This window comes from Triturus cristatus, chromosome 10 (genome assembly GCF_964204655.1).
Source record: "Triturus cristatus chromosome 10, aTriCri1.1, whole genome shotgun sequence".
In the NCBI taxonomy this organism is placed as follows: domain Eukaryota; kingdom Metazoa; phylum Chordata; class Amphibia; order Caudata; family Salamandridae; genus Triturus; species Triturus cristatus.
In genome coordinates, this window is record NC_140593.1 from 475,061,095 (window position 1) to 475,075,315 (window position 14,221).

The window sequence follows — 14,221 nt, forward strand, 5'->3', positions numbered from 1 at the left end:
CCAGGTTCTATCGCCCAAAGCAGGGAAGCCCATCAGGGTAGTGATTGGTCTCCCCTGCGTTTTGGCTGGAAGGCGGTTGTGTTGGACTTGGCCCTTTTTGCAGGGTCATCCCTGAACCTTTTGCCTTCCTCCTGGATTTTCTCTGACCTGTTGTTGGCTGTTTTATGACTCTGGGCACTTTACCACTGCTGGCCAGTGCTAAAGTTCATATGCTCGCTATTGTACATTGATGTATGGATTAGTGACTCCATGATTGGCTTATTTGGTTTACTGGTCAGACCCTAGTACAGTGCACTGAGGGTGCCCAGGGCTTGTAAATCAAATGCTGCTGGTGGGCTTGCAGCACAGGTTGTGCCACCCACAGAAGCAGCCTGTAAAGTGTGTCTCAGGTCTGCCAAAGCAGAGCATGTTTGCAGTCTGGTACTGCCATGTTGACTGGGCAAGTGCACCCACTTGCCAGTCCCTAAACCTCGCTTTTCCTCATATCATACACCCCTATGGTAGGCCCAAGGGCAGGGTGTATTGTAAGTATAAGGTAGGACATGCCCTGGTGTGTGTGGCATGTCCTAATAGTGAATTACAGCCATTTTCGTTTTTCACAAATGGGCAGTTTGTTTATTACATCTTATAATCCTAACTGACTCAGGGAACATGGTAGAAATTCGAGTTTAGTATGCCTGAACTCAGAATGATAAAATACATATTTTAGTTAAGTTGGTTTTAATATTTTGTGTTTGAAAATACAACTTTTAAAAAGTAGGTATTTTCTTGCTTAACTGTCTAAGCCTGCCTCTGCTAGGTTGTGCATTGTGTGTCTGGTTCTGTGAGTGACAAGGGCTGGGGGATTCCAGGAGACAGGGTGAGTCAGCACAGGGCTGAATAGAGAGATCTGCATCTAGATGGGTAGGAGGAGTTGCACCTGGGGCATGAATTTGGCTGTGTCTTCCCTCCACAATGCTGGCTCCACCTCCTGTGGTTCATCTGATGTCTCTGCCCTGCACTCTGAAAGGAAATAAGGAGTCATGTAAACAAAGTGCTCCAGGACTGACCAGAACTGGTTTGGATTAGGCAAAGGCTTCTCTGCCTTCGGAGAACAAAGAGAAAAGTAGTATAAATATGGGGACCCAGACCCCAAGACTTTAGATCACTTCTGGAACAACAAGAAGAAACCTCTGCCAAGGAGAAGAACCAAAGGAAGCTGTAGGAATGGACTGCCCCCCTGCCAGTGTGCTGTGTTGCTGGGTTGGCCTACAGAGGTGTCTGTCTTCAGTGCCAAGGAGAGGAGAAGGAACTTTTGTGTGTACTTCATCATTTTGCAGAATATTTCTCCAAGAGCTTGAACTTGTGCTTGCCTCCTGCTGACATCTCAGGGACAACAGACTTCACCACCAGCTCCCCTCTGAATTTCCTTGCTGGGAATTCTATCTGGAGAAGCCTGCGTGTCTCTTGGAGCTGGAAGCGCGACGCAACAAGAAGAAGCATGTCGCCGCCGCAGCTGTAGTCGTCGCATCGCCGGAAAAGTGCGCCGCCGCCGCATCTCCCAGAAGCGTGTCTTTGTCACAGCTGTCTGCTGTCGCATCACCGGAGAAGCATGTCACAACCGTGAGGGTTGCCGTAGCTTCACCGGAGAAGCGTGTCGCAGGGCCTGTCGTGGCTCCAAAGTACAGAGTCGCTATAAGGCTGCCAGGGCGTGTACGCATCGTGTTCACATTGTCACATCAAGGGCGCCATCTTACAGCATCGCAACGGATTGTCACATCACATGGAGGCGCCATCTTACTGCATCGCAACCGGGCTGCAGCACGAGAATCTATGCATCACCTCCTCCTTGCAAGCATTGAGGCGCAACGCATCGTCTCCCCCGAAGCAAGGAACCAACGCATCTCCAACGCTGCAAGCCTTTTGTTTATTTTGCGTTATGCATCCAGGTACTTTTGTGAGAACTGTGTCGAATTTACCATCAACCTGAACTAAGTTAATTCTACCATCTTTAAGTCAATTTTGAGTACAGTATTGTGGATTTTTGTCATTTGTGGTCTTGTGTTAAGTCTATATAAAACATACTTATTTTTATAAAACCTGTGTGGTGTCCATCTGTAGTGTTTTCACTGTATTACTGTATGTGTTCCCAAATGTTTAACACACTGCCTCTGAGATAAGCCTGTCTGCTCGTGCCAAGCTACCAAGGGGGTGAGCAGGGGTTATCTAGTAGTGTAATCCCCTTTCCCTGACTTAGAAGCAAGGGTCCCTATTTGGTCAAAGGTACCTACTTCTGCCAACTAGAGACCCCCAGTTCTAACAATGGTTAATTAAATGACTTATTACATCTTCATTAATGGTGCCGTTTTTTGTTTTTTAAGACGTAGATTTTTGACTGTCTAATAGTAAATGTTTAGGAATAGCGTTTTTGTATTTTTAATTGATTATACATTTTTCATTTTGTGTGTGTCAGATATGTGGCCAGAGTTGCATTTAGTGCAGATCAAGTAATATTTGCACATACTAAGTTTGGTTATCATTTACTTGTGTACATTTGTAAATGCTGTGCCTCTTTTGTAATAGCCAATAGTCTTGACTGCATCTAAACTTGCCAGTGGCTAGGATAGGAGATCCTCAGATCATTTCGTCATTGGTCATTCGGAACTGAGGTTTGAGAAAAATTGCAATTTCTGAGCCGCTGAGTGTTGTGGATTTGAAAAGTTAGAAATGTCCTGCTGTTCTTAATTATAAGTGGAAATATACTGAACTTGTGAAAGCATAATAGGTACATTTTACCTTATTTTCCAAACTTTTCCAGATTGAAGAAAACTATGAAAAACCAAGAAAAGTCACCAAATAGAAGCATTAATTAAAAGCCTGCCAAATTTGGACCTTCACTCAACTATGTTTTCTGTAAACACAGCTTTGTTTTCATATAGGAATATGGATGTTAAAAGGGAACAACACTTTGGTATCCCCTTTATAACTTGCATCTCCTTGAACTAATCTTCACCAAATTAGGCACAATAAAAGTCTGCATATTGAAATGAAATTTGGTTTAAATTGGTTAAGGATGGAAAAAGTAAATAATTAAACAAAGATGTTAATGCTAGAGGCCTGCACATTAAGAGATATCCCCTGGAATATTTTGTATCTTGCTCTTTGTTGCTATGTTGTGAGTGTTTATTCAGTAGACTTCAGGTAGCAAACCTCCGACCTCTCTTCGGAATGTAGGGACAAACAAGCTAAGAATGTTGTCCAGTAAAAAGCTATTTAAGGATTTGTAAAAGAAACAATGGTCAAGTTTCTTCTGTGGTCAGTTGAAGTGTCTTCTTAGTCAACTTGTGGCAGCCCAGCTGCTCACTTTTTAGGTGACTGCTGCAGAAGATGCAGTTTTCTAACAAAAGTGCTCCCACTACCATCACTGGACCACTTTTGTCAGAAATGAGGCAGGTGTTATCTTCTAGGATCAATTGGCTTTCATTTTTTTCTCCAAAATAGGTAGTTAGCTTGTGTAAAACAATAAAAGTAATGGCTTGAAAATGCACTGAGTTTTCTCCCTGTGCCTGATGGACAATGATTGTTTCCCACAACCGGGTCTGCCATTTCCATCATGGCTCACCCTGAATAGGGCAGGCCTCTTGGTGCATGATTTAGCTGGCCCTGTGGTTGATGGGTCATCACCTTTTACAGCTCTCCAACTTCACTAGTGGTAAATTAGGGGTTTCCCCACCACCAAATGAAATTGGGAAATCTTGAGCAAGTGAGAGACACAATGATTTACATGGTTCCCCATTCCTTTTAAGCTCTAAATGAACTCCAAAGGTGTTTGTTATGATCTTGCTTTTGTTGGAAGCCAGTGCAGGGACGTCAGTGCAAGAGGGACATACCTACAGTGTTTCAAACCAAACAAGATAAAGGCTATTAGATAAAAAAATGATTTAATTGGATTTATCAAAAACAATATAAGCAATATGAAAATATATCCAATCATTAAATATAAGCAAACAAGTTCTAAAATGATTATTTCTAAACAAATCAATATAACTATACAGTTATTTACTGGAAAATCTAAGATACATAATCATGATTAATCTAGAGGGCCAATTTACATGGCAAATCAAAATTATTTAAAAAATAAATGAATTAATTTTGTAAGCTGTAAACTCCTGAATTCAGAGGGGATCCTAAGAAGATACAGTCATTTGCTTTTGCTACAGAGTCTAAAATAAGAACTAAACATATGGATCTTGAATTGCTTAAACCATTAGAGTGAGCAGAATATGGACTAAACACTTGCAGGGAGAACCACAAATACGGCAGTCAAAAGGGATGCATTTTTCCATTTATGTCTGATATCTTGTGCATGAGCATAATCCAGCATAATGCATAAAGAATAAACACCTACTATCATGGTTTTTTAAGTTCTCATCGATCCCGAGTGAATTCTTGTTTTTAGTGATAGAGCAAAAGATGGGATACGAGATCTTTTGAAGATACGGATAACCAAATAATATTTGATGAAGAAGTTACTTTTTGCTTTTTTCAGATATATCTGATGTTTTCAAATTAATGATAGTTGTGTCTTTTATGAGGGCAGCAGGCCAAGCATCTTAAAAAATGATGCATAAATCCTTCCCAATGGAAAGGAACAGGTCTGCCTTGATCAGTTTTAGGAGAAGCATGATTCATTACATAAAAACAATTTATTGTTGCCTTTCAAGAAAAGGAAAAATTGAGTTTAAACCCAGCCCAAGCAAATAGACTCAAGTGGAATGGATTGAAAAGTCATGAAACATGTATTCACATCAAACCTTCAAACAATTAATGGACCCTTTGATAATAGTGAGTAAGAAGAAAACCATGTATGGTAAGACTGGACTCAGCATGGCATTGTAGGCCTCAGTGTGAGATGGTTAAGAACATTGCACTTTTTAAATGTCAGCAAGGCATTTGATAACATATGTGGTTAAATATTTTTAATTCCCATCATTGAATTCTAAGATAATTCACAGACAAAAAGATTCCCAAATAACTATATGTAGTTGCATACTCAAGCACTGTCTTTCTAGCACAGAAGGCACTTGAATGATGCTCTCCAAAATGTCACTAGCTGAATTTTACCATGATTAATTTGTAACAAGTTCACTGCAGCCCTACAGCAGTACAGTCAAAGGTAAGCCAGTATAATGTTCTATTACTTACCGATAATCTTCATTACTCCGGGTCCCGTTGTCCTCGTCCCATTCATTTACATATTGGAGATAACCATCTCCCGACAGAAAAAAAGAGCAGAGGCATGCTGGGACCCTAATACTGCCCCTCCCACTGGGAGTACATAAGCAGTACTTACCCAGCATCCCGTCTGTACAACCAAGCCCAGACAGGAAGGCAGCCGCCCGGGAGGGAGGGGCGCATGAATGGGACGAGGACAACAGGACCCGGAGTAATGAAGATTACCGGTAAGTAATAGAACATTACCCCCAGGTCCCTTATGTCCTCGTCCCATTCATTTACATATTGGAGAATACCAATGCAGAAAACCGGCCTTCCGCACCCACAAGCAACCCAGGAAACCACACCAAAAGCAGCAACCCAAGGGAGCACCGGGAAGGAGGGAACTGCAGGAAACAACCGGCCCGCAACCCAGAACAGGACAGCAGGGCCAAAACAAGGACCGGAGACAACCCAGAAAAACAGAAGACCAGAGCCCCAACAAGGAGGCCGCCAACCAGAGAAACCGGAGACTGGGCAACCGGAACCACGACCCAAAGTACACGGCCAAGCAACCCACCGGACAAGGCCACCCAGCCCAGGACCACCGGGAAGGCTAGAGCAGGAGCCGAACAGGAGCAAGACCCCAACCAAACAGAAACACAGGCAAGGGAAAGAAAATCGACAACCCCAGGAGGCCAAAAATAAAACCACCGGGAAGGAGGCCACCAACCAAAACAGGAAGGACACCAAACCCAGAACAGCAGGGAAGAGGAGGCCAACCCAAAGACCACAGGCAGGAGACGCCCCCCAGAAAGAACCAGCCGATAGCCAACCAGCAAGGAGAGGCGAACAAGACCAGAAACCAACAACGAACAAGCCCCACAAGGGCGGGGACAGAGCCACCGGCCACAAACCCCAGAAAACCCCCAACCCCAAAAGGGATGGAAAACAGGGCACGAAGGAAGGCCAGAGCAACCGGAACACCCAGCAGACCCCAAACCAGGAAACAACCAGGCAGGAATCCACCGAACCACAGAGGGCAGACAAAAAGAGGTGCCAACATGGCAGAGGACCGCACAGCAACCCACACCCAGGTCAAGCACACAGCAAGCCCAGGAGCAGCCGAAAAAGGAAACGGCCCCAGGGAGCACAATACCCAGACCACAAGGCCCAACTCCAGCAAAACCGGAGAGAAGCCAAGAAAACAGCACAAACCAGGGCAACAAATGCCCAAAAGGAGCCAGGAAGCCAGGACCAGCCAAGCAACCTGACGACACAGGAGGACCCGCAGGCCCAACCAAACCCTGGAAGGAGCCCACGCAGCGCCAAGGCCAAATCAAAGGGCAGGGAGGAACAGAAAACCCCCAGCACACCACCGCCGGACCACAAAAAGGCCATAAAAAATAAACAGGGGGCACCGCCAAAGTGGAAACCACAGAGAAGGCAGAGGGCCAAGCAGCAGGAAAACTCCAGACAACCCGCAGCGAGGAGGGAGGATCCCACAGGGGCAAGAGCACCACAGAACCGCACCCAAACCAGAGAGGGGCGGGAGGACACCCAAACAGACACACCCTGGGAAGAAAGCCCGGGGAAGCAAGGGAGAAGCGAGCCAGGATACCAGAACCAGGAAAGAACCAGGAACGCCCAGCAAAACACACCCCAGAGCAGGCCTAAAACAACAGCACAGCCACAAAGCCAATGAGGCACAGCATGAGGCCACCCTGAACCAGCAGGAAGCCGCCAAAGCCGGAGACACAGGACCCTATACAGGCCTCAACAGAGGCGAAACAAGCCCGGGAAGAGAACCGCCGACAGGAGAAGGCACCAAAGGACCCACCAGGACGCGGCCACAACCGCACAGCGCCCCACCAGGACACAAAAGAGAGCCCAGGCAAGGACGCAGAGCCCAAAAAGGTGACCCATAGCCACACAAAACCCCGAAGGAGCGGAAAAGCCCCAGCAGACACTCAGCCAGGCACCCACCATGGGAACCAGAGGAGACCAGAACCACCGCAGCAACAAACGCACCAGAGTGCAGACGGACCAAGAAACCAACAGCACCTGGCAGCGCCTTCGGGGGAACTGCAGAACAGAAGAGGGGAACAGGCGCCATGCCAAGGACACGGCAGCAGCAAAAGACAGCCAGGCCCAAACAGCAGCGGCAGGAACCCCAGGGACCAAAAGGCAAACTGCCACCGGAAACTAAACCCGGGGGGGACGCCAAAGAAAGGAAGAGCAGACGCCCAACCACACCAGACAGAGAAGCCCAGAAGCAAGCCAAAGGCAAGCACAGGGAGAGCCAGGGCAGAGCAAACAAAAACAGAAGCAGCCAGACCCCAGAAGCAACCCAAGCACACAGAAGGCCCCGGGACAAACACCCAAAGCCTCAGACCGGAGCAAAGGAGAACAGAACAACCGCACGCATGGCAGCACGAACCATCCAGGTGCAGGCAGAGGAGGCAGAGAGCCCCAAAGAGTCCCAGGCATGACACCAGGAAGCCACAAGAGGAACCAGGCACAGCCCAAGGAACGGGGGAACCAGGAGCCCCCACGCACCAAACACCAACCAACCACGCAGCAGCCAGGAAGCGAAGGTGAACACCCAGAACCCAAAGCGGAGCAGAGGCCACCACACAACAGCCAGCCCGCAGTGGAGGCAAGGCCACACAAAAAGGGGCAGACAGACACACGGACCCAACACACCCAAGGCGAGGCCACGAATCCCACACCTGAGACACCCCAAAAAGCAGGGCATTAGAAGGGCAGCAAGAAAAGCGGGAAAACCCAGGAAGGACCAACAGGAACCCAGGGGAGCCAACAGGACCCCCCCCCCCTGCAGTCACCAAAGGAGTAAGAACACCGACCCACCACCTACCAGGGGCAGGGAGCCGCAGAGGAACCCGAAGGAGAGTGGACCAGAAGCGCACCCCAACAGGCCGCCGCCAAGGAAGCTAAAGGCGAACCCGACACAAGAGCAGCAGAGGACACAAGGCGCAAGCAAGCAGGCAGGGAGACCCCAGCAACACTGGGAACCCCAGGAGCAAGCACAGACAGAGCCAGCAAAAAAAGGAACAAGCCACCACAGAGGCGAGAGGAACCCACGCCAACCCAAGGTAGGCCACCAAACAGAAGAGCGAATGCCAACAGCCCAGAGAAGCAACAAACGAACTCAATGGAGAGGAGAACCCTCCCAACAAGGCCCGAAAGAAAACGCAGAAGCACGCGTGGCCAGGAGCAGGGGCACCACCCGAAGGCAGCGACCCAAAGGGAGAAGGCCCGTGGCAGAAACAGAAAACACCCACCACGCGGACCACGGGAGAGGAGCAGAGAAGCAGAGCCGGAGAAGAGGAAGAGGCCGCGGCGGCCCACACGATGCAATCCAACCGACCGAGGGCCACCAGCAACCAGGGAAAAAACCACGACCACCCCCACCAGACCCCACACCGCAGGCGGGGAGCAGAGGCTACAGCCCGGAGCAACCGGTCGCACAGGGAAGCACAGCCCCAACCAATGGCGCACCAGAACCGGGCAGAGCACGCCAGGAGTAGCGCAAGGGAAATGAGCCTGCGAACCAAGAAGGAGGAGGAGAGCAGCCCCGACAAGACGCTCCCCCAGAAGCACAGCTCCCACAAAGGCGCAATCAACCAGGGCAGCAGGCGCCGGAGACCGCAGCAAGCCACCAGTGAGGAGCAGACCAGCTCCAGCAGGACGCACCCCAAGCGGAGCCAGCCGAAGGCACAGAAAGCCAACGCCAGACCCCAACCTGGAAAGCCAGCGACAAAAGAGGCAGCCAAGCGGCAAGGCAACAGCCCCACCCTGAAGAAACCAGTAGAAGGATCGCCCCACCACCGTAGGCACAAACCCCGGCAGCAGGAAACTTGGCGGAGCAAGGAGCCACGCACCCCAACACCACCGGAGCAGGGCAGCCCAAGCCAAGAGCAAACCAGCATCACAGCGCCAGCACGCAGGGAAGCTGGGAGTGTGCCGACCGGGATGTAGCTCAGGGGCAGAGCACATGCACCGCAAGCATGAGGTCCCGGGTTCAAACTCCGGCATCCCCAGGAGCCTCCCGCAGCCAACAACCTGAAGGAAGCAGGAAGAACGCCACAATGCAACACCACGGTTGTCACTGCCGGACAGGGACCTGCAAGGAAAATGGCCCAGCTCAAAGACAAGGAAATGAAGGAGCCGATGGCGGGACCCGAACCCATGCCTCGCCACACCAAAGCCACAGGACGTCCCATTCGGCACCCAGAGGCCAACACCGCAATTGAGAAACATGCGGTGGCTGGTCCAGAAGGCAACGCCACGCCAGCCATCGGACACAAACCAGTCAAACTCTGAATGAAGCCGTCAATGCATTTGAAGATCCCACAACCAGATACCTGTGAACTACATGCAAATTTGTGAGCCCACATTCTCAACTTGCCTTGTTACCAACAGCAGGAAAAGAAAAGAATGCCCAACTACACACAAGGCCGTTCTTATGAACTTCCAGCATCTGCAGAAGCAAAAGAAACCGCTACGCGGGACTTACCCGGGAGGGAGGCTGAGCCACACACGTCATACTGCAAGTGCCCCACCCCTCCGCACCAGCCCAAGGCGCACCAAAGGAACCACACCAGGGTCGGGCAGACAGCCAGAAACAAATACAGCGCATCTTCCTCGCAGCCAGGATCCAGGAAGACACGCACCTTGACCAGGAAGACACCCGGAGACCATCGCACCAGCCGCAAAGGGCCGGCCGGCAACCAGGAGCCCACAATCCAGGAAGGAAACCAGCCTCCCAGCAAGCCCGGCAGGCCAGGAGGCAGGACAGCCGACACCCCGACCAAACAGCCAGGCAGCCGGACGGGGAGTACCAAGAGAGGGAAGCCACTCAAGGTCAGCAGGAGCAGCACCAGCAACCACAGCAAACTTCTGTCGACAGACAGAAAAAAAGAACAGACGGGATGCTGGGTAAGTACTGCTTATGTACTCCCAGTGGGCGGGGCAGTATTAGGGTCCCAGCATACCTCTGCTCTTTTTTTCTGTCGGGAGATGGTTATCTCCAATATGTAAATGAATGGGACGAGGACATAAGTTTACTGACTATGATCTAGAGAACAGTTTGAAGAAACTTACCAAATGTAACATCAAGAGCACTCAAGAAGATATGGAAATATTAAGGTGCAAGAACACACCGCGGAAAAGACAAAGATCTTTGGGCAATATTCGTAATTTCAGAAAGTAGTCATCATTGCAAACATATTAGAGTACAATTTAGAAAGAAAGTAAAAGGGACTGCACATTGCACCAAAACTTAGGGCCTAATTATGAGCACGGCTGTCCAGGGACCACCATACCCGTGGCTGGTGTTCCAACCACCACCATCGCGTCAAACATTCCATCCACCGTGACACCACTACCACAACGCCAGCCCTGGATTCCTATTGTAATCCCTCTGGTGTGTTTACCGCAGACTTGGCGGTCTTCCCAGGACCGATACAGCGGAGGTCCTACAGAGAGGTCGCCAAACTCGAAATAAAGCCCTTAGGACTTGATTCCAGAGAAAAGGCCTGAAGTCTGCTCCCAAAAGCAAAAGCTTTGTAAAAATAATTGTATAGAGAGAGCATAGTTCTTACTTGGCAAATGTACTATTCCGAAGAAAATCCAATGACACTAGATTTGAAAGTTTGTGTTTTTTAAGTACTCTGTGAAAGCTGGGGATTACGAATTGGATTCCCTACAGGACCAGATGAATTGTAAATCATCAAAGATAGCTCCCTCCTGTGGCATATTAGTTGTCAGTGGTTAGATACAAATAAGTGACTGTCAGATATTTCATTTCCATAGTTCAATTTGAAAATTAACTACATTTTATCCTAAATTATCAGACATACCACACATCCTCAACAAAATATCGGGCGCGTGATGGTGCACGGTAAAACAGCTAAGAGCATGGTGCTGGAATCAATGATCACAATAATATAACGAAATCAAAACTGTTGATTCATATCTCTCCATCTGCCACAAAAAAACATAGATTATATATTTACTGTTGGACAACAATCGACTAGCGCAGGTTAATATATATGTTTTCTCAGTGCTATTGTCAATAACGTTGTCTCCCCTTCTGATTGCAAAACCTACGGCGGTTTGTTTCAATATTTTCATTTTCCACATATCTCAGGAGTTCACTGAATAAAAATACAATGGGAGTATATTTTTATGGGACCCTGCTGTAATGCAAAACAGTATTTTGAAGCAGATGATGCATATTTTCCATCAACTCGAATATGCAACATTCATATTCCCAAATTTGAAAGGCTGAAGCTTTCGTTCACTGTCTGTTGTCAGGAAAAATCTGTTTTTTCATTTTAGCTTGGTTACACTTTAAGACTTAAGCTGTGCGCGCTCATATTTCATGCCAGCCTTTTTCATAAATAACTGCTGTTAAGGAAGAGAGAGGAAAATCACAAAGCTGTCAAGTGAGCGATCCATTAAGACAAGGGTGCTTCTGTTCAGATATCGGCTTTGCAGCATAAGTGCCTCACACAAATTCACCTTTTTAATGAGAAACAAGAGGAAGGCTTTTAGAAACACAAGGGGGGGAGGGGGATGTGTGAAAAGAAAAATATTACGGCGAACTTCAGCTCTATTATTCAGGCATTGGAGGATACTGGAATTCCTGAGCTGCCGCTCTACAATGAGAAATTGTGTTGCATTCTGTGTGATATGCAGCTTTAATTAAATTATGGCTTGGAGTCAGAGGTAAAAAAGCTAAAGGAACAGATTTTGTTTCATTTTGGAACAAAGAAGGCATCATCTGCAATGTAGCATTCTCTGCTCATTAATGTTAGATTTATGGTTTTAAGATAGCATGTGCTAGAGTTACCTTCTAGGTCTAATCCGCTGCACAAGAAGAGCATTGTGGTTGATGTGCGTGGAACAATAGTACAATATGAGGAGAGGCTGCCCACTCTTTTATTATGGACCACAAAATGGCCGCTTTCGTGTTTGTAAACAAGTCAAACAATGGCCCTGTGTTTCGTCCCCTGACAGTGTGTTTTTTTCACTTACAGTACAAGGATCGCAAGCATTCCAAGTCTGGCTCGCTATCTTAGAGTAGCACTCATATTTCCAGAAAGACGACTAGCATTTCAACTTCTTGGCAACGCGACACGCATTCTGTTACCCAGAAGCTCACAGAGATGAGATAAACAAGCTCCCCCCCTCATCTCAGAATATTGATCTGCATTAGTTTGGACTCTTACCAACACATTGCTGATAAAGATGTTTTATCTTTCTCTCTAGGATAGGATTTGCAGGAGTTCCGCATAAAGTATTTAATACTTGGTTGTATTCACAAATAATTCCTAGTATATTATTATAGTTTTGCAATGCCTGAGTGACAATTGTCCTGGGCATTTAGTAGCAGCTTTCGTTTTAGAATGGCAGCCTAAAATAAATATAATGTGCACTGCTTAGCTGGTAGCTCAGCTCTGATAGTTCATTAAAAGTGAAGAAAGACTTAGTTAAGAGGTATAATTCATAAATGGAATAGCATTGATATTAGAATATGTATTTTCTGTCTGGAAGTTAATTTGGACTTGGAAGCCCGAAGCCTATACTGGTTTATGTTGAACTTTGTGATTATTATTAAAAATTCCGATAGTCAGAACTTCACATCTTGGGCCACAAGCAGGTAATTTGTCCTCGAAAGAAACAATTGTAACTTGTGTGGGTAGTGCTTTAAAATTAACCAATCTGTACATGCTTTGCGAGACATAGGTTAAATATACATTTCTGTGAGTTCTCATTCAGTCTTTCAATACACAGACCTGAATATTGTGATCATGTGATTCAGGTGCATTGTCTCTACCTTACAATTGTACTTCAAATGAATCCATATTTTACATTTGCTCACTGAGACGTTCTGAGAAAACATTGCTTCTTCTTGTAAAAGAAGGTTGTGGGTCCTCAGAGCAGATTTACCATGCAGTGACAGAGGATAACGGTTATATTCTACAGAGCTTACCATTTCTTCTGCTAAAGACCTTGTTGTAGAGCCCCTTTTAATGATTTAATGATCAAAGAATGAATTCACTACAAGCCTGAAATACTATCCAGATTGCCTAGTGATATGCCTCATTGCAGATCATTTGATCGGATGCTAGCACACCTGTGGCCACTGTGACTACTTTTTCTCCCAACTGGGTGCTGCTCTCTTATCTCTAGCGGCATCTTTCCCCTGTTTCTCATCCTACCTCACCAACATAACAATGATATAAAAGTTTTAGAGTATTGGAACAGTGAAAAGTACATTTCTGATTTGTATAACCTATTGCTCTTTTTAATACAATAAACATATACACTCAAGTGTTGTTAATATATTTTCCTTTCGGCAAATAAAAGTTTAATAAAAAATTAAAATCTCCCTTGTATTCCAAATTAATAAATTGTGGCAACCTATGATCTGCTGTAAAGTACTAGCAGGGCAAGAAAGGATTAGTGATTCTGGTGAAAATAATCATCACAAAGTCAAGAAAGAGCCAGGGAAATTTGAAAGATAATTCTTAGACACACTTTTCCACAAATAAGCTTACATGTGAACCAGGCAAGTTTTCTAGAGAGTACATGACAGTTATTAAAATATATATATCAAGATTTACTTTTGATTTCTAGTAGGTGTAAATGCATTCTTCTTTTGGGAAAGGGTTTGAAGATTCAGATGACATTGCAGTATTAGTTGTATTAATTGTATAATTGTTTCCCACAACAACATGTTGTTCAGGAATCCATAAATATATAGATAGAATGTGTGTGAGAAATTCAGATTTCCACAGCTAGGCTGAGTAGAAAATCATGATTTTACTAAAGACATGCAGGCTGATATTATGCATGTCTCTTTACTTGCCAACTCACAGCAGCAACTACAAAACAATATAAGAACTTAGAATAGGAATGACTAAGAGTTCTAAAGGCTATTTAGTCCCCTGTGAGGCAGCCATCTTCATTCTTTGTTGATGCGAACAACTTCAAA